General features: G+C 40.1%; 1 long non-coding RNA gene and 2 other non-coding genes across 5 annotated transcripts; all 3 read right to left on the bottom strand.

Moving 5' to 3' along the window:
• Window positions 1–6,829: 6,829 nt before the first annotated feature.
• LOC121931974 lies at window positions 6,830–14,425 on the bottom strand. 3 transcript variants are annotated; one of them, XR_006104235.1, is made up of 3 exons: window positions 14,266–14,425; window positions 12,021–12,105; window positions 6,830–8,720 (listed from the first exon to the last, which is right to left on the bottom strand). It is a non-coding gene; the product is annotated as an uncharacterized LOC121931974 (long non-coding RNA). The 3 variants fall into 3 exon arrangements; XR_006104234.1 differs by having other exon boundaries at window positions 14,271–14,423; XR_006104233.1 differs by lacking the exon at window positions 14,266–14,425 and having other exon boundaries at window positions 12,021–12,615.
• On the bottom strand, window positions 10,819–10,936 carry LOC121932373. The gene has a single exon (XR_006104340.1). It is a non-coding gene; the product is annotated as a small nucleolar RNA SNORA26 (small nucleolar RNA).
• LOC121932374 lies at window positions 13,109–13,231 on the bottom strand. Its single transcript, XR_006104341.1, has one exon. It is a non-coding gene; the product is annotated as a small nucleolar RNA SNORA26 (small nucleolar RNA).
• Window positions 14,426–20,879: the final 6,454 nt, after the last annotated feature.

The raw sequence follows: 20,879 nt of genomic DNA, 5'->3' as shown, positions 1-20,879 counted from the left end.
TTCACTGTATTCCTAGCTTGACACTGATCCAAATGCTAACTTATCCCACAAAGATCTTAGTACATTTTTATTGTGTTCGCACACTCTGCATATCCCATGCTGTATTTCAGGGTCCCCATATTTCATATCTAACATCTGGAAACAGCATGCTTTTGAGAGAATTGATAACCTTTCAGTGTTCAGATCGATGAACACTAGGTCAGGCTCCCAGAAGAAAAAGAATGTGATCCGAAGCATGTGCACATCCAGGTAATGGGGAAATCAAATCTAAATGGGTATATTAGTTGCTCCTTCCTTCCCTCAAGTCATTTGCATTTCTTCTTGCACCTTGAAACAAATAAATTTATTGCACGGCTGTCCATGGCACGGGAATGGAATGGAGAGGAAGGGTACAGAACAGGGGAAGAAAGTGTCTTACCGCACGGGAGAATGCCGCCGATGTCACCGGAAGTCCCCAATCTGTTCTCCATCTGTCCCACAGCAGCCGATTTTCAAGAACTGTTCAAAATCGTTGTTCATTTGGGAATCATGTGTTCCCCAAGATAATAATGGACTGAAAGTCCAGCAGCCTTAACCAAACATAGCCTGTTCTGGGGAATGTGGGGAAGTGTACTCCAACTACATTTGAAAAGCAACACTTTGTCCTCAGCTCTGTAACTATAAATACAAGAAGAGGTACAGACAAAAAAAATAGCAACATGATAAAATCAACATCACATCTCTTTGTGTTTCTTACTGCACCTAATAAAAGGAAACCAAATTTCTGTAAAGTTGTCTGTGTCTCCATTCAGGTATTTAACTTTATAGGTTAGGGCTTCCTCCCCCCCCCCCAATACAGCAAGATCCCAAAACTTAGCATACAATTTGTTAATATTTAAATCATCAGCTGTTTTCCAGACACAAGCTATTAACTGCCAAGCTGCTATTACTGAAAGAAAGGTGGGGGTCTCCCTTATTAATAACGTTTGCCATCCCGACCACACTCCAATGTTGATTGGTACGCATAGCTTGGTTTTCATCTGTGAAATGTTGGAGAGTATGAAAACAAAATAGAGGAGCCACCTCTGAATCACTCGGAAATTAATGTTGCAGCTACTTTCTTCCTTAGAACACTCTTGATATTGAAGACCTCTTTATTTTTGAGTGTAGACTAAGATCCATATTGTTTCATATTTATAAGCAAGTCAGTGTAGTTGACTATCCCCAGAGATATGCACACAGACATGGGAAGAATAAGAATATCAGAGAGAAATGATTTGATACCAAGAGACCATGCTGTTTGGATGTCAATCTGAAGAGCCACACACTTTTATTTTTCCCTCTGCCATACCTAGTGAATGAATGTCTAGTGGGATTTTGCCATTATTTTTCTGAGCCACAGAAGATTCCCATGACATATCAGAAATGGCTCTTGAAACTTAATTCTGAGAAGCAGTTCTTGCAAAAGAGGCTGTTCTTTAAGAAGTGCAAATTCTTCTTGAATACACCCAACTTTTGCAATGCATTGGCATACTGGTCCTCAAATCAAAGAAGAATAGAAATAACATCACAAGACTCAAGCTAAGTACAATAGTAACTGCCTTTTTTAGAATAAATGTGGATAGTCCGTACATTTGTAATTAGTAGAAGAGTGTCAGGCTAACTTCTTCAAGAATTCCTTTGAGAAATTCATGCAGAGCGCTCTACAAAATCTAATTTTAATTCTTTCTTCAAAGGCTTAAGAATTAGCAGTTTACTGAAACTGTTCCAAAGGTTCTTGCCATAGTGGATATTTGCCAGCTAACAAGACAGCAAGCATGAAAAGCATGAAACCATAGTATGGTTTTCACAAGACTTTGAAAGCATTTTTTAATTAAATATCGTGCTTGTCTGATGAGCAACATAGCTATTTCCCTTTTCTAGGCAATGATGCAAGGCATTCTGAAGCTTTTTTTCCTCAGCAAGAATGCAACAAATATGTTCCCCAGTACTCAATTATATGCAAACTGGGTTTTTTTTTCCCCAAGCAATCCAAGTGGTAAATCTAATCTTGAGGTAATAAAAGCATGGATAACTAATTTCAGGGTCTGGCAGAGAGATTCAATGCCGCTCTACCATTATGTCTACAACTGCTTAAAAATATTCAAATTACAAATGGCAACTTCCATTTTCTCCAACTCCCTTTACTACTCAAATTGCATCACTACTGAGTCATATAAATATTAAAATCTGAACTGAAAACAAAGTGAGTAGAATCAAAGAGACTCAACAAAAAGAAAGTTATGCCAAGTATTCTGTATTATTTACGCCAACTTTTTGATTTTCATACTCCTCCTAGAGAAGAATTACCATCTTTAGAACAGATCATGGTTTGGATGACAACTAATATTAAGACATGAGAAGGCAAGCAAACAATGAGTGAAAAGCAATATACAAATGATGTGATATCCTTTGAATCCAACAGCCTGGAATTATATATAGACAGTTGCATACATAGACATTTGTGTTCTGAGGCAAAAATTATGGGGCTAGGACCTAAGACAAGGTTATAAATAAGCAAATGTCCAAGGACATTGCTTTGAACAGTTATGTGGACCCTGGTGAATACAAATTGAAATGTACAAAACAAGTAGAATTTTAAAACCTATGCAAAGACTTTCAAGATTATTAAATGATTGGCAATACACAAAGCTGCATACAAGCATTAATGGATAAACAAATGGATATATTGGGAATTCATTTGGAAAATATATTTCATGGACTTGTTAAAAAATGGCCTGCCTTCTCTTTGGATGTGTTTATAGATTAGATTTTATAGACTTAAGAGTAGTATCCTAACAAATGTTTATGACCTGGTTCTCTTCTCACCTTCTAGAATCGGTTACATTGTAGGAGCTACAATTCTTTTTGAGGGAAGCTGCTTGGTTTGAATATGATCAGAAAAGTGGGACTGTCAAAAATATTAAGCTCAGGTCTTTTGTTGTTATTTGCCACCAAGCTAAAATTGACTTATAGTGATGCTATGAATGATAGACTTCCAAGAACTCAGCTGCTCTGCTCAGGTCTTGCAGACTCAGTCAAGGCTGTGATTTCCTTGATCAAAGCAAACGCCCTGTACTACTGCTTTTCACTTTACCAGTGTCTGTCTTCAACTGGATGTGGTGCTGGAGTTGAGTGCTGAAGATACTATGGACAGCCAAAAAGACAAACAAATGGCTTTTTGAACAGATCAAGCCTGAAATCTTCCTAGAAGCCAAGATGTTCAAGTTGAGACTGCTGCACTTTGGCCACATCATGAGAAGGCATGGCTCATTAGAAAAGACAATAATTCTAGGAAAGGTAGACGGCAAGAGAAAGAGAGGAAGACTGCACACCAAATGGATAGATTCAATTAGAGAAGTCACAAGTCTGAATTTGCAGGATCTAAGCAGAGTAGTGGAGGACAGGGGATCTTGGAGATGTTTCATCCACAGGGTCATTATTTGACAGGTTCGACCTGGTCAGTTAACAACAACAACCTTTATCTAGAACAGAGATGTATGTGTTGGCCACATAGCAAAGTACAAGAATATCCAAAATCCATGAAACAGTGATACCTTTATTCAAACAACCAAAATGCGCAAAACACGTGACGCAAGCTTTTGAAGCTCCACTTGCTTCTTCATCAGGCAAAGATGTTAAGAATTGTTACCCAAACTGCTAAGTTACTGAAGTGGAACCCACAAAATAATATATATTAAAGGAATTTTAATAGCTCAAATAAAAATATATTTTGGCTGGGGAATGTTCAACCTGGGATCTGGCCCCTGTGTATATCAGTTCCAAATTACACGGAATTTCAGAGGCAATTCCAAATAAGGTTTCTTAGTTTTATTGGTAGAATAATCAACACACACACACACACACACAAGAACTAACAAAACAAAGATGGGACAAGGTAGAGAGATGTAGGGTTTGCTGATGGAAATGCTATACTGATCCTTAAGCTTAGCTCCAATCCAGGGGGATCTAGAACAGACATGACTCAACAGATGCTGCAGCAAATGGAATCACCAGTTTATTGGGGAATCTAGTAGAAGTTGGGCAGCGGTTCTGTCCTGCTCCAAACTAGATCAAATTGCTAATGCAAAAGCACCCACATTCATATTCAAAGGCAGTATTCTTGGGATGAATCTACACTGCATAATTTAATGCAGCTTGACACAATTTGGTTGGGGTATGCAATAATGGTTGGGGGGAAAATGGTTGGGGTATGCAATAATGAATAGACAATTAGTATAAATGTTCTCACATGAAAAGAGTTTCATTCCTGGAAGGAAACTCCCTTTGTCTATGACATGCAAGCAATCTCCCAGTCTAACTCACCTTCACCTCTCCATAGTCTAAGGATTATGCTGATTCCAACCTTGAAAGATCCCATCATGGCTTGTGTGTGGGCTTCTCCCAGGCTGGGCTATCCGGTTCAACCTAGCATAGCTGGTTTCCTGTGATGGGGAGCCCCTGTTTGGCCTACCTGCCTGACACATGCTTTTTGATATTAAATTAATATCATGATCACAAAGAAGTGATGGAGGGCTGGTTCCCCTTGAATCCCTTCTGGAAACTAGGATTTGGAAAAACATGGAGAATTTGAAATTTCCAAATTATACTGCTTAATATACTGCCTATTTATCTGCAATTTTCTTTATGTGTTCTCCAGACAGAAACACTTCCCACACAAATTACCTTGATAATGTCTGCTCCTCACAAGCTTTAGAAAAGGCATTTCTTTCTACAAAGTTTTAGGTAGATGTCAAGTTAACATTGTGCCTTAGATCAGCTACACCTACCATGTTGAATTAGCTCCCACCTCATCTCCGGCTTACATTCTGAAACTGAAAGCAATTACTTTATGTTTCTGCTCAATTATACACGCAACACAAATGCCCAAAATTAAGCTCTGGTTTCTATCTAGAGGTATCAACAGCCTAAAAGCACCAGATCCTATCTGATCCTAGAAGCTAAGCAGAGTTAGCCCTGGTTGGTACTTGGATGGGAGACCACTGACAAACAAAAGGTGCGGCAGGCTGTATTTCAGAGGAAGGAAGGAAGTGGCAATGCCATCTCTGAGTACTCCTATGAAAACTGCATGAAATTTATTATGTCACCATAAGTTGACAGGCATCTTGAAGGTGTACATGCATACATATTTTTCTCGCTGAGAATATTTACTCAGCTACCCCCTCTTCCCCACCAAGCAGAGTGTGGCACATCAAGGCTGAGTATATATTGTGTAAAACTGGGGGTTAGTAATGATTCACATGGAACTACCATGCAATGATTCACATGAAACCACCCAAACTAACAAGTGCTTCTTCTTTGAAAAGTCACATGTAATAGGTACCAGCACCCACCAGACTGGTCAGGATCAAGTCTTTCCTTTGTGTTATGCCACTGACAGTAAGCACTACATACTGTGCATGTGCAACACGGGGGCAGAACCCAGTGCATGCAGATGCATGTGAGATTGCCACTCTTAGTAGTAATCTGTTGTCTAATCTGCACTGCAGAAATAATACCATTTGACACCACTTAAAGTGCCATGGCCCAATACTAAGAAATTTTGGGATGTGTAGTTTGCACAGAGGCAGCTAAATAGCTCACAAAATGCCAGCATTCAAAAGCAGTGAGTCATGGCAGTTAAAATTGTGTCAAGCTGCATTAAATTATGCAGTGTAGATTAGACCCATGTCACACAATTAAAAGTCAGATGCATGGAGACCATTTCTCGCACAATGCATCCCTCCTTAAGAGTCTTTCTAAAACTGGGCTTCATTTCTGTATATACCAGCTCTCCTATTGGGAGAGTTGCTTTTGCACTGTGTTAAAGCAAACCTGTTTCTGCCAGGCACACCACAGCTGGAAACCTTGGGGCATAAATGTTCCCCAGGGACATTTCTCTTTCAACAGTATCAAGAGTATAAGATGTCTGCAACACCATCAGTAGCACACCCCCACCCCCATCACAGTTATTATGGGCTTTGGAGCATGTTGCAATTGCATTAATAATTCATCCTTGTCCAGTTAACATATAGGACAGTACCATATGGCATCACATATGCATGCTGCAGACAGAAGACAGAACATCAAAGAGCTGCCATTTCCGCAAATGTATTGCCATATGTAGGAAAAGCAAGCTAGGCAACCAGATTTGGGGTGAGGTGTGATCAGCTTGTCAATAACTTCCAAGTTCTATTTATGTTTTTCATCAGACAGAAGACAGCAGAATCTGCTTAAAATTCCAACATTTTTGATGTGGGGAGAAGGGGGCATTGGTCCCAAAAAAAATGTGTGGTCCAAATTACAAAACTGGGATTGTCCATTCTTTCTTGTGCCTTGCTAGTTTCTGACTCAATCTGCCCCTCACCAAGATATACTTGTTGACTTCCTGAATGGAAAATTAGAATGCAAAAAATACACCAACCCCGGTACTGCTTATACCTTTGCCAGTTTTTTAAAAAGCACACAAGGAAGGAAAACTACCTACCATTGAAGTGTACACAGAAGGCACCATTCCAAATCAGTGCCTCCACTCAGCAAAACAACCAAGGTATAACCATTGGTCCAGCCACTGGAAGATGGGGTTGTGTGCTTGAAACAATTCTCCCCTTTCCCTGATCTGCTGAAGTGGAAGCTATTGGTTCCCCATTCCTAAGGTGCAAATGGGACCAAAAATGTGTTCCCTCAAATAAATTGACCCCTGTGGGGTGCATATGGCCCACTTTTCTCATGCCTTCCCTAGATACTATGAGAGGCAAGATATGCAGGTCTCTAACTGAAGGATTACAAATTTTAGTCAAACACAAACTAGTTTCTTTGTTCACAATTTTTATTTCAATAAATGGAAACTGATAACAGAATGGTTGAACCAAGGCTGCAACAGACTTTTAGTACAGGTTGAGACTCCCTTATCTGAATTGCTTGGGACCATAAGTGTTTTGGATTTTGGAGTTTTTTAGATTTTGGAATATTTGCATATACATAATGAGATGTTGGAGATGTGACCCAAGTCTAAACATGAAATTCATTTGTTTTGTATGTACCTTATACACATAGCCAGAAGGCAATCTTAAACACAGTATTTAATTTGTTCATAAACTGAACCACCAGAAAACAAAGTATCACCATCTCAGCTACCTACATGGAGAGTTTTAGATTTCAGAATATTTTGGATTACTGAGGATAAGGGAGGCTCAACCTGTATTTTTTGCTTGTGTTCCAACATCACCTTCAATTTTGTACAAAAAAAAGTTGATCCATCAAGTTCAAACCATGTTTACATCTCATATAAAGCCCAACTACCTTAATCCTTATGCTTAAGAGTAGCTTTTGATGAAAGTTATTTTGGACAAATTACTTCATTGCTCAAAATTCCAATGAAATCTAAAAAGCAGTTACCATAGAAACATATTGTAGTTAAGTAGTCTAAACCCATGTTCTGTATACTGAGAGTATTTAACTTTCAGAACAGTAAGCGAATGAGGGCAACAGTTATACATTACCCTTGCTTGATCCCAACAATCAACTACTGTTATTATAGGGAAGGGTCTAAGGTAGGTCTAGGGCTTGTTGTTCTTTACTGTATAGAGAAAAATGATTCAAAGTGAATTTCACAAAGCTTCCTTATGTTTGTGCATGACCAACAAGTACAGACTCTTAGCTAGAAATGTAACTTTTCAGAAATTCTTCTACAGTGTCCCCCTCCCCCCAAAAAACCTATCTGTCTGTCCATGGTATTAAAATAAAGAATGACCTTGGTCATTATATAACAATACATTGTAAAATTTTTATATTTTCTTAACTTCTATCTAGAGGAAGCTTGCCACAGCTTCCCTCAGAGATCACCCAGGGGGTTTCCATGGCTAAGCAGGGATTTGCGCCCTGGTCACTTCTGTCCCCCACTCAAACCATTACTGCACACCAGCTCTCCAAGCAGAGACTCCCACTGCTGTTTTGCAACATGATTTGTCTCCATATGTCAAAGCTATTGCTATCTGTTTTTTCTGCCTTTCTGGAACCATCACTATAAATTTTTAAAAGTGAAAGTTTTGCCTGATGAAAGCATACTGTCCTGTTCAACTGAACTAACTGGCTGAGAATTTTCAGGTTCTGCTGTTAATCCTGAAAAAGCATTGTTGTTGATGATGGTGTCCCAGATACTTTGTATACTTTAAGATCTCTAACTGTAGATGTTTTTGAAAAGCTATCTGTCCACCCATTGCTTCTTTCCTCACACAAAGTTCACTGCAGTTTGTCACAAATTTTTAGTATGAAACAAGCTTGCTCATAGAATAGGTTCTTGTCACAATGTATTTCCACAGTACAATGGCATTCCAGAATTAGATATTTCTCTGGCAAGAGCTTGCTTACTTCATCCCTCTGATCTTCAGATATCATATGTTGAAGAGTCTTTTGCACAATTTGTTAATGTTATAGACATGGCAGAAGGAGAACCTCCTGACTGAGAACACCGGGAGTTGCTACCTGGACTAACATTATCATAGCATCCCCAATATAAATCCATTATGCATTTCTTAGTCTGTACAGGACACGTTGTATATACATGGATATGTTTAGTCATTTTTGTAGCATCTGGAAATACATATTTCTTTCCACGGCATTTCCAAACAATATTTATTTTATCAGAATAACTTGTATTGTGCAAATGCTTCCATATTCTAGAAGTTGGTAGCTTCATTTTGCTGTGGGGAAAAAAAAAGAAAAGAAAAATAATTTAGAAGCTATCCTGCACATAAACACTCCAGGGCTGTGCAGAGCACCCCTAAGGGGCAGCCGCCTCCCTCTGTGCTGGATCAGGGCCAAGGCAACTACACTCTACAGCCCTAACCTGAACTTTCAAAGATGCAATAGCTGCAGCGCTGTGGCTTTAAGATGCTCCTTTGGCGCTGCATCGTGTAAACACAGTGCCAGAGGAGTGCCATGACACTGTGTGCCACGAGGAGTGGCAGGCAGCATCATGCCACCATGGAGCAGAGTTAGAGCATGCATTGTATGGACACCATGCCCCAACTCCACCCCCAGGCCAGCCTTAATGACCGGTCTGCACAGGCCCTAAGCTTAAAGTATGGTACATATCTAATAGTGGAGAAGTCAGGCATTCTTTCCCTGAGAGTTAACTCCAAATTAACCTTCTGACCCTGAAATACTCCCTAAGGTGGTGATGCTTAACTTTGCCAGAAAAGCTAAACATGGTAGATATCCATCATGATTTACAAATAGCTTGAGGAGGATGGACCAGATAGTTCTTGCAATTGAGAATTGCATTGCACTCCTATACTTGGCACATGCTTAGGTGGTGAAACCCTGTAACTCCTTTTAGGGATGGGAATTCACTGTGGCTGAACTTCCAGCATCAAAATCCACTTTTGCAGAAAGAGCACATAGTGCAAACATTGTCATTTTCAATCATTTTTGCTAGCTCGCACACCAAGGGAGACATCTGGTTAACTGATATACACACATTAAGGGTGGTTCGCATGTGCATATGTCTCTTTGGAAGGGGGGCAGAGGGCTTTTCTCTGCCACTTGTACACTGTTCACAGCATCCTCCTATAACTATTAAGTGCTGCTGCTTACTGATAGCATGGGAGGCAATTAAGACAATGTAGGTGCAGCTGCTCTAGGTTCCCAGGGGAAAGAAAATAAGGGTGCACTCCATCTGTCAGCACATGCTTCTCTACCAAGCCAAGACCAACTATTGCTTCATCGGAATTAGCTCCTTCCCCTCTCTACCTGTAAGAAGTGGTAGCAGCGGCCTTCCTAGGGCATATAACAGCTGCCAGGATGAGAGGAATAAACATAGCACTGTGGGCAGAACATTATACTCCACCTAAAGCTGTAGGATCTCAGGCCAAGTTGTAAATGTTTTCCAAGTATGACACTTGCCTTAATATTATGAAATTGCCAACCCTACATAAGTATATATTGTGGTTTAATCCAAGTGGTAGTTCTAAAGTAGAACAGACCCATTTACAGTACTCAGTGGGATGCACACAAGTGTTGAACAACTGATTCAAGCAATTTACTGTAGACCAGTGGTCCCCAAACTGTGCCGTTTAAGAGATTTTGGACTTCAGCTCCGACAACCCTCAGCCATGTTGTCCAATAGTCTGGGATTCTATGAGCTGAAGTACAAAACCCCTTAAAGATAACAGTTTGGGGACCACTGGTTTAGACTAACAACTAGATGCAAGCCTTATTTCTGTAACTGTCATAGATTCATACTATCTTCACTCTCACAACCCCGATAAAATAACTTGTTGCCTAACAAATTCTTGCTGAATTCTGTCATATAGTGCAAGTCACTCCACAGCTATATTCCTAGGGATCTTACTGGTAAATACCACCATCCACACTCTGAAGCAATTCCAGGACTTAATAGTAATGATGAATAGGTACTCAGATGTCTGCCCTTCTTAACTTGGCAATGAACTCTTTCCCTGCTACACCTGCAATTTCTACTGAATCATTCTACTGAATCACCTGCAATTTCTAGTGAATCACTTGTAGTCTATTCATACAACTTACCAAGGTTTTTTATTTTTCAGGCAAGTTATGTCGGTGACCCCTTTCAAAGCTGTTGATAAACATCCAAGTATCCAAAACAAAACAGAAAACAAGCTCATCTTCTATTCCACTGGTAAATTGACTCAGACTTGTTTCAAAGGCCAAATTACATTATGAACTACCAAAATCTGGCGTCTTAACTGACACTGACATCAGCAATAGCAATTCTAGATAAATATTGTCATGTTACATTGTAGACATCAAATATACAGTGTTTGTTCCTCCTGACAGGATCCAGAGGTAAGTGTTGTCCTCACCTCTGGGTTTAAAAGAGAATTACTTTACCCCTCTGTGTTGGCCACTTAAAGCACCGCCAGCTTTAAGAGGGCAAAGCTGAAAGGGGAAAGGCTACAATGATGTTCCATTCATATACAACATTCTTAAATCAACCAGGGATGCTCAAGTGTAGCCCACATGCAGACACTAGGGCTTATTTGTATCTTTAACTCTCTCTAGAAGATATGGGGGGGCATTTTGCCAGGGCTTGGCATCATTTTAGGCCCAGGAGAAGCTGTTTTTAAAACAGAAGTGAACAGGAATCTGGAAGTATTATTTTCTGTTGTTAAAAAAAAGGCCTCTCCTGGACCTAAAATGTTGAAAACGGGGCCATAGAGAGCTTTCATATCACCTTAGATACAATGAAAGCAATTCTTACATTCCTTCATATCAAATCCAAATATATATATCCTCACTTGTTTCTGAATTAACAAAAAGCTATTGCTTGCCCCCAACCCTGCTACTCGGTTTTCTTTTTTTTGCCTATTGTTTCATTAGTCTGTCCATGTTATGGTCATAGGTTTATTCAGACAGAAACAAATGCCCTATGTTATCCAGCAGTTATCTAGCACTTCCAAAAGGTCTGAATGAAAATGATTAAACTCAAGCAATGCATTCATCAATATGAAACATTGCCAGAATAATTAGTGCTTCTGAGTAATACCCACAAAAAACAATATGAAAACACTCCAAGCAGCTGCTACATGGAATGTCCAATATAAATTTTAATACTAGGGGAAGAAACTGGTTGAAAAGATGCATGCAACTGCAATTAAACATGCAGAAGCTTTATGTTTGCTTCAGTAAAAAGTTAGAGGCCTGAAACTTGGTGAAAACATAGATTTTAAAGGAGCTAACAAAAAAGTAGTGATACCAGAGGGAATCATGAGCCCAAGTCCTGATGGCATGGGAATATGGGTAAGGTCATTTGGAAAAGTAGACATTTGATTGGTAACACTGGAAGAGTTACAGGAAGGGATGTAAGAATAAACATGGGTGGAAAATTATAGTGGGCAAAGAATATGGAGCTTGTGGCAGGTGCAAAGAAAGACTTGGTCAGTATAAAATGATCATCAGCCAGGGACAGCATGGTATACTGGACTAGGACTGGGACGAAAGGATATCACTTTTTTTCTTACCTTCTAATAAAGAGGATACCCATTTAACCAGTCCATTCAACTGCAGAGTATTGTGTGGAAGGCTATGCTAGGAGCTGAACTTTAACTAGAAAACAGAAAGAGGAAATTACACACACTAACAATTTAGTGGCAGAATTTACCAATATTGCCATACTGAACACACATACTGACAGGCAATAAATTCCCAAGTGTTATGGATTCGGCCTTTCAAAAGCTAAATTGTAGCTAGTTTGTTGTAGTATGTGTCACTCTGAAGAATAAATGGTTGCAACATAATATTGACTTTTTACATGGCAGTAAATGCAATACGGCTCTTTTAAAGAATTACCAAAGGAAAAGAGAATTATCCCAACAATGGGAATTTAGCAAGAAGGGAAGAGGAAGGGCATGCCAGTTGATGATCAAACAATCAACTATCTGAAGTCAAATTTTAAAAGAATGCTCTTATTTCAAGATCTAGAGATCAGTTTGCAAGTTTATGGACAAATACCATATAAAGGCTACGCTGAACATTTTTCTGCTCGGAAAACATGTGTCATAAATAAAACTAAGAAACATCAAATTAGCAAATCCAGCACCACAGCATGCTCTTATGATCTTCAACATACTTCTCTACTGACCTCATGCCGAAGCCTGTTCGTTTATACCACAACAAATGGCATTCATAAATTAGACACCTATTCCTTGATGTGTTTAACCCCTTTGCACCATCAGGGCAAATAAACTTTGGTGTAATAGTAGAAGGTTGCCAGCCATATTTTTGACTCAGTTCCTTCTCCTTTAAAGCAGCCGCAGGACCAACTGAAGCTTTCCACAGCTTTTAAGTGGGAGAACTGTTGAATTTTTATCCCATCATGCAATTGTGCAAAGACACAAGAGCAATGCTGTTAAGCAACTGAGCAGAGATGAGTAACAAAGGGTCTACTATAGGACTGCAACCCCTAACCACTCAAGCTAATAATGGGAATGACAGCAGCTGAAGTACAACATATGGATTAGATGTTACTCTGAATTGCAGGCAGCAATCCAGAACCACAACCAGTACTGGATCCACACTTGCACAATAAAACATACAATTATCAAAGTGGAAATATCACTCACGACAGGATCCAAAAGCAGAGTGTATCTGCCCTGCCCTGGGTTTCAGTGAGAAGAATGCTATGCCCCTCCATGTTGCCCATTCCAAAGCACAGGGCGCTTTAGATGAGCAAAGGGATGGGAGTCAGAAAGGCAGCAGAAATAACCCAGATTGGCACCACTTATAACTGCCACGACTCTGTTAGCATTATATATGACTCAGAGAAATGGAGAAAAAGAGGGAAATGATTTGATGAACTATTGCATTATCGATTGTATTCTACTGTAACCCACCTCAATCCTTCTGGAGGCTGGATATAAATGAAACTTATTATTATAACAAGTTTCATTACAGCAGTGAGATTATAGCAAAATGAAAATAACTGTACAATTGGAGGGGTGGTATAAAGAGGTATGGAAATTAGCAATTAATAATAAATTGACATGCAGATTGAAAGTTTAAAAAGGGATCACGGAACAGAAGTGACTTTGATGGCATTTGGGAAGAATTCGCTGAGAAAGTATTGAGAAAAGAAGATGGAAGATTACCTCCAGGATAGGAACTGAGATTATGGATGGAATATAAGGGTGAAAATGGGGAAGGGGAGCACTGAGGAGGGATATAAATAATATTCAAATAAATTGTAACAGAATGTAGAATGAATATATATATATATATGGAATTATGTATTAAATAAAATTCATTGTACAAACTTTTAGTTTCAATAAAAATTATTAATGGGAATGGCAGTTTGCTGTGGCACCAGAGCAATCTGATAGGGAACGCTGAACTATCTCTGCAAACTAAAAATCCCACAATTCCACAGCACTGAGCCAGGGCAGTTAAAGTGGTGTCAAAGAGGATTTATTCTGCAGCGTAGATGCAGCCAGAGGAAACCAGAAGGTGAGGGCTCTGCTTCCTAAGCAAAAGGGGGTGCATCAACCCCATTTCTCCTTCCCAGGCAAACTGCAAAGACCCCTCTCTTTGCCTCCCACCATCACCTTACTTTGTACCTGTCTGAGGCTGCATCCACACTGCAGAAATAATCCGGTTTGATGTCAATCCGGATTATTTCTACAGTGCAGATGCAATCTGGGTTCTTCCACCCCAAACTTTCCTCCAGGAGAGTCCAAACCACCCCTAAGAGGAAGAAACCACACAACCCACCTTACCATGCAAGCACCCAAAAAGAAAGAAAGCACGCCTGCACTGAGTTTATATAGTGCCCAGTGGATCCCGCGAGACCAGATCCCTCTGCGCGCGCGCTCTGTGGTCAACAATGGTCCCTGGGAAAAAGGGCGGGGTTAGAACGTTGGGTTCGTCCAATCATGTTGTGCCACTGTTGCAGCTGGGGAGTTCATTGGCTGGAGAGAAGAGGCTGAGCCAAGTGGAATGGGCTTTTTGGGCAGAGAGGGTGGGATCCCTTTGCTTCCCTGTTTGGAGAGCTAGGTCATATTGTTATTATTATATTACTGTATTTTATGTTATTATTTTCCTCCCATACTTTTGGTGGTTCTTTTTTATGGGCTGCATTTGGAGGGTGGCTCTTTTTTAAAATCATTTTTATTATTAGGATTATTAATCATAATCATATATTTTAATTAATTACAATATTTTAAATTACTTTAAATAATTATTAATGATTTTTTTAAATAAAAAGAGCCACCCTCCAAATGCAGCCCATAAAGAAGAATCGTCCAAAGTGTGGGGGAAAATAATAACTTATTATTATTATTATTATTATTATTATTATTATTATGCTTTATTTATATAGCACTGTAGATTTACACAGCAATCAATAAAATAGATAAATAGATAAAAAGCCTGCCTGTGGCATACATTCTACAAAATAATAAAATAATACATACTAATACAAAGGGGAAAACAAATTAAAAACATCAAATAATAATCATGCAATGCCTGGGAACGCTTCCCTCGCAGCCTTTTTGATTTATTCTTGCTTTATTATTATTATCCTTCTGCTCCAGGTAGAAAGAAAAAAAGGCTGTGGGGGAAGGGAGAGCCTTATGACAACCTTGACTGCTGCATCCGCACTGCAGAAATAATCCACTTTGACACCTGCTTTAACAGCTCCATGTTATGGAATGCTGAGATCTGTGGCTGGGTGTGGCACCAGAGCTCTCTAGCAGAGAAGAGAAGGCTAAATGGTGCACAAAACTACAATTCCCAGAATCCCCTAGCATTGAAACATGGTAGTTAAAGTGGTCTCAAACTGGATTATTTTTGCAATGCGGATGCAGCTAATATCTACTCCGCTGTTGAGATCTCCCTTGTTGTGTGCCTTCTGGTCATTTCTGACTTATGGCGACCCTATCGCAGGCTTTTTTTGGCAGTGTTTGTTCAGAGTTGCCTTCCTCTGAGGCTGAGAGAGTGTGACTTGCCCAAGGTCACTCAGTGGGTTTCTTTTCTTGTGGTTGTGGCCCTTCAAGTTGTGTTCAATGTATGACAACCCTATGTGCTTTCTTGGCAACTTTCTTCAGAGAGGTTTGGCCATTATCAACCTCTAAGGCTGAGAGAATGTGACTTGCCCATGGTCACCCACTGGGTTTCCTACTCTTCTATTCATACCTCTCATACATTGGTATTTACAGCCGCTCTGTATTATAAAAGCTCTTTCTGATACCTTAAAGGCAATTTATTTGATTGTGCTGATGGGGATGCTGGGAGTTGTAATGCAGTCCCTCCCAGTTATGCTAAATAACCCATCTATTGGTCTTTAAGGTGCCACAAGACTGGCTGCAACACTAGCCCTGCTCCTGTGTCTGGAAATTGCTACTTATCTTTTCCTGTTTCCTCATCTGGCCAGGAGGCTTTTAACCAGAGAGATCAGGAGAGAGACTTCTCCCACAACAGTGTTGCAACTAGCTGCTTTGCCACAGGTTGCAGTTTTCCCTTTGAGGTTATAGTTGCAATTGAATCTACTCTTGCTTCATTCTGGCTTATTTTTGTGGATATGAAGTGAGGGACAAATAAAACCAACTTTGGCTGCAACTGCATTGCAGAAATAATGCAGTTTGACACTGCTTTAATGGCCCTGACTCCATGCTATGGAATCCTGGGATTTGTAGCTCTCTGAGAGAGAAGGCTAAATAGCTCATAAAACTACGGACCCCAGAATTCCATAACTTTGAGCCATGGCAGTTAAAGTGGTATCGAACTGCATTATTTTTGCACTGCAGATGCAGCCTTTGCTGCAACTTTTGATGATTACTGATGGGACCTGAATGCCAAAGTTTTTATCTTGCCAGTGCTATTTGTGACTTTTCTTAGAAGTAGTCTAGATGAGAGACCAATGAATATCAAGGTGCTGCGGGGTATATTTCAGAGGATGGAACTGGCAAAACTACCTCTGAGTATTCCTTGCGTAAGAAAACCCAATTAAATTCATGGGATCACAGGCAGATACAGAATCTGGACTGGTAACATGGCCCATGAAGAGAAGAGGTAGATGGACCTGGTCCATCAGAAAAGAAGAGGGACTTGGTTGCTACGTGCTTGCAAATTGTCTCCAGCTTATAGCAACCTTATCCTAAGCTTTTTAGGCAAGATTTATTAAAGGAGGTTTACCATTGCCTTCCTCTTAGGATGAGACTTAACCAAGGTTAGTCAATGTGTTTCCATGGCTAAGTTGAGATTCAAATCCTGTTTTCTCAGTGTTGTCTTCCAGCTCTTAAACCACTATACTGGTTCACACCATATTTGGGTAACATTTCAATTATTGTCATCCAGAATGCCACAAATAGTGTAAGCTTTTGAATTCTCTAGAATCCTTTTTCTCAGGCTAGGTAGCACAAAGAAGTAGAGGATGGAGCCAGAAAATGAACGGTCCTCAAATCAGCCAGATGTTGTTTCCATAAAATCAGTGGTAAGAAACATTCCTGAAAGATAGGCAGTTTAATATTTCACAAGTTTTAACTAGCATCCTGTTTCTGCTACCTTTTGGGATTGTATAAAAGGATGAGTTGTCATGACCTCAACAGGGTGCGTTGAACAGTTTGGCTTTGTGAATCACAGCCATGCTCTAATCACTACCACCATAATGTATGCAATGTACTTTGAAATACTGAAGCAGTATATGTGCCAAGTGTCATTAATAAACCACTCTACAAACTAAAGGTATTGTAACTACAATCTTGATGTGGGAAGCTTGAGTGGCTGCTAATGCTGTTAGCCCACCTGACACCCCCCCCTCACTCTGTATATAAGGTTTCATACTTTAATATCTAGAGCCAGACATGTTTTAAGAAATCATGATGACCTATGAAACACTAGGAAGTTTCCCATGGGAAAGGCACATTGACCCAAAGACATGTGGAAGATCAAGTTAATACCAAAATTGGGAATAGATGGGTTTGCTGATCACTCTGACCTGCCCCCAGGCCCCCTGCAAATCTTCTTGCATTGGGTACGAAGGTGGTCCCATTGCACTAAGGTGAATAAGACAGTACAGTGGGCCCTCCACATTCTGGGGGCTTAGGGATTCAGGACCCCTGTGAAAGTGGGAAAAACCCATATATATCCTGAGAGAACATCTCTCTGGGAATGTCTGGGTCCTCCAGGGCAATTCTGTAGTCAAGATCTGCCAGACATGGACCATGGTGCCTATAGATACCTACAGACGACCTACAAATGCCTAGAGAAGAGTTCTCTTTAGCAGGGACGTAGCCAGGATTTTAGGAAGGGGGGGGGGGTCCAGACTAAGTGCCACCATTATAATGGGGCTTGGGCGCGATGGCGCAGCAGCACGCACCATTCATTTTTCTAATGGAAGGGGGGGTCCAGACCCCAATAACCCCCCCCCCCTTGGCTACGTCCCTGTCTTTAGAAATTTGTAGGTCCTTCAGTGCGACTTTTGACAGAAGTTAAGAGAGTCACACTGGAGGACCAAGAGATTCCTAGAGAGAACATATAAATCAAATCTGTGAATAATCAAATCCACAAAAGTCAAAGGTGCAAATGTGAAGGGCTGTCTGTATCTCCTACCTAACCCCAGCTAGCTTCCAAATCCATCCATCATGGAGTTGTCCTAACTCCAATCAACGTTTTGTTACTCTGAAGTTTAAGCCATCAATTGTTGCAGAATCCCACTGTCAATTCCCTGGGAAGACCATCAGGTCTTTATCACACTACCAGATGGCACCAAGTACCTCTCAAGGCTCGAAAATCAGATATAAATGTCAGTCCTAGATCTAGCCTCATATGTACACAGAAGGTTTCTTTCAATTACTGTGTCTCCCTCAGACACCATCTGAGTCATTCCTTGCTTCCTGTGGATTCCTCTGCAGGACTAGTAAATATCACCCTCTCTACAACCCTAAACCTCCACTATTCAATTTCCATACCTCTGTTTCAGTAAGGCTTCTATGGGGTCTTAGACTGAATTGTTACTGTGTGTTTGTGTGTTCTCTTGCATATTCCTAAATAAAACCACCTTTATTCATTGTGCAGTTAATACTGATACACACAGGTGAAAACAATCCTCGAAGTTACCCAGCCTCTCGCAGCCTCCCTGCTGAGCTAATAAATTCCACACCAACTTTCAGGTAACAATGCACAGATTTATTAGTAGCTACAAATATGAGTTTTATCACATTATGCTGAAAATAGCTCATCGTTTGTTTCCAACACACATGCTGTCACAACAACCCACTATTTGACTTCTGCAATGCATGTGCCCTACAATTATCAAATCCTGGAGGGGAAGGCGTACACACAGATGCAATATGTACATTATAAAAAACAGAAGCACCATTTTGCATTTCATTTATCAAGCTTACATAAAAGAATCGAAGTTATTTTTGGTTCTTTAAGACCATTTTCAAATAGTTATTATGCATTCTGATCTGAATGAGGGAGAGGGTGTAGGCACTGGGGATTTAGTGGTCTTCTTAATATTTGCTTTATTTGCAGCCAAGTATAGCCAAGTAATTCCTATTCCATAAACTACAGGTGGTGTGTGTGTTTAATCTCAGCTATAATCATCATCTGTATTTAGTCCCCCCATCTAAAAATCACAAAGCCAGTTTGGTGTAGTGGTTTGAGCATTGGACTAGGACACTGGAAGACCAGTTTTCAAATCCCTGCTCAGCTATACAAACCCACTGGATGATCTTGGCCAAGTCATACTTTGAGTCTCAGAGGAAAGCAAATGTACCCACCCCTGAACAAATCTTGCTATGAAAACTCCGTAAGTTTGCTTTAGGATTGCCATAAATAAGAAATTACTTGAAGGCACACAACAACAACAACAGGAAGGAGAAACATCAGTTGATTGTTATTGATATCACCAAATGCTCATCATTAGAAACATACCAAAAACATGAGTTGGAATATATGAAATTAAAAAGCAAATAACCATCCTATAGAATTGAAATAATTTTAAAATGCTGTAAAATACAGCATATATATAAACACACCATTAAAAGCCTGATTCCTGAAAGCGTATTGGGATAGGAATGTTTTCACTTGCTGACAGAAGGCATGGTTCTTGCATCTCACGATGCATCTACACTGTTGAAATAATGCACTTTGATGGCACTTTAAGTGCTGTAGCTCCATTCTACGGAATCCTGGGATCTGCAATTATACAAGGCCTTTAGCTTTCTCTGCCAAGGAGTGCTGATGCTTCACAAAACTACAAATCCCAGGATTCTATAAGATGGAGCCATGGCAGTTAAAGTGGGGTCAAACTGCATTATTTCTGCAGTGTACATGCACCCTAGAGTCCATGTAGCATAGTGGTTTGAGTGTTGGACTATGGCTCTGGAGACCAGGGTTTGATTCCCAGCTCAGCCATGAAGCTCACCTTGGGCACGTCATATGCTCTCAGCCTCAGAGGAGGGCAATGGCAAATGTCCCCTGGACTAATCTTGCCAAGAAAATCTCCTTAGGGTTGCCATAAGTTAAAAAAAAAAAGACTTGAAGGCACACAACAACAAAAGATGCATCCTTGGTGGGGTGAGGATAGTCTGTGGGGAAATTATTTAGTTTGTAAAATGTAAAATAATTTTAGCTAAGGTAGTTATTGGTAGGGTCTGTTGGCCTTTACCATACCTGCACCACTTCTGGTAACATCTAGGTTGATAGGCTAATGATGTGTTGTTGTTGTTGTTGTTGTTGTCATGTTTGACTTATGGTGACCCTTAGGCGAACCTAGCACAGGGTTTTCTTGCCAAGTTTCTTCAGAGAGGATAGGCCATTGCCTACCTCTGAGGCTGAGAGCATGTGACTTACCCAAGGTCACCCTGTGGGTTTCATGGCTGAGCTGGGAATCAAACTCTGGCCCTGAGTCATAGTTCAACACTGAAACTACTATGCCATGCTAGCTCTCAGGCCAATCATACACAAGCTAAAACAAAAATGTGGTGGCTTTTCTTTTGACCTTTCAATAAATTATGTCAGTACAATTGTGTTATAAATAGTTCTCTTTGTCTTGCCACAGAAAGGAAACAGAGGACTGCTTCTTTGCCACAGTGAGATACAATGGAAACAGTTGTTTAGTGTTCTTATATCCCCAGTACTGGAAACTGGCATTTCTTGCTTTCCCAGACTTTTTTTTTCCTCAGCTGTTAAAAAAGAAAAGAAAAAGAAAAGGTGTGCCATATTTCTGCCAACCTTGTTTCTATGGTTACTTGTTTTCCACGGGAAACTTATGGCATCTTACAAGACTAACAAACTTATGAGGGCCTAGATTTTTCTTTTAGAGTGCATCTATCTATCTATCTATCTATCTATCTATCTATCTATCTATCTATCTATCT

The sequence above is a fragment of the Sceloporus undulatus genome, chromosome 5 (genome assembly GCF_019175285.1).
Source record: "Sceloporus undulatus isolate JIND9_A2432 ecotype Alabama chromosome 5, SceUnd_v1.1, whole genome shotgun sequence".
Lineage (NCBI taxonomy): Eukaryota > Metazoa > Chordata > Lepidosauria > Squamata > Phrynosomatidae > Sceloporus > Sceloporus undulatus.
Note: the sequence above shows the minus strand (reverse complement) of the source record. Positions and strands in the feature narration are given on the sequence as shown.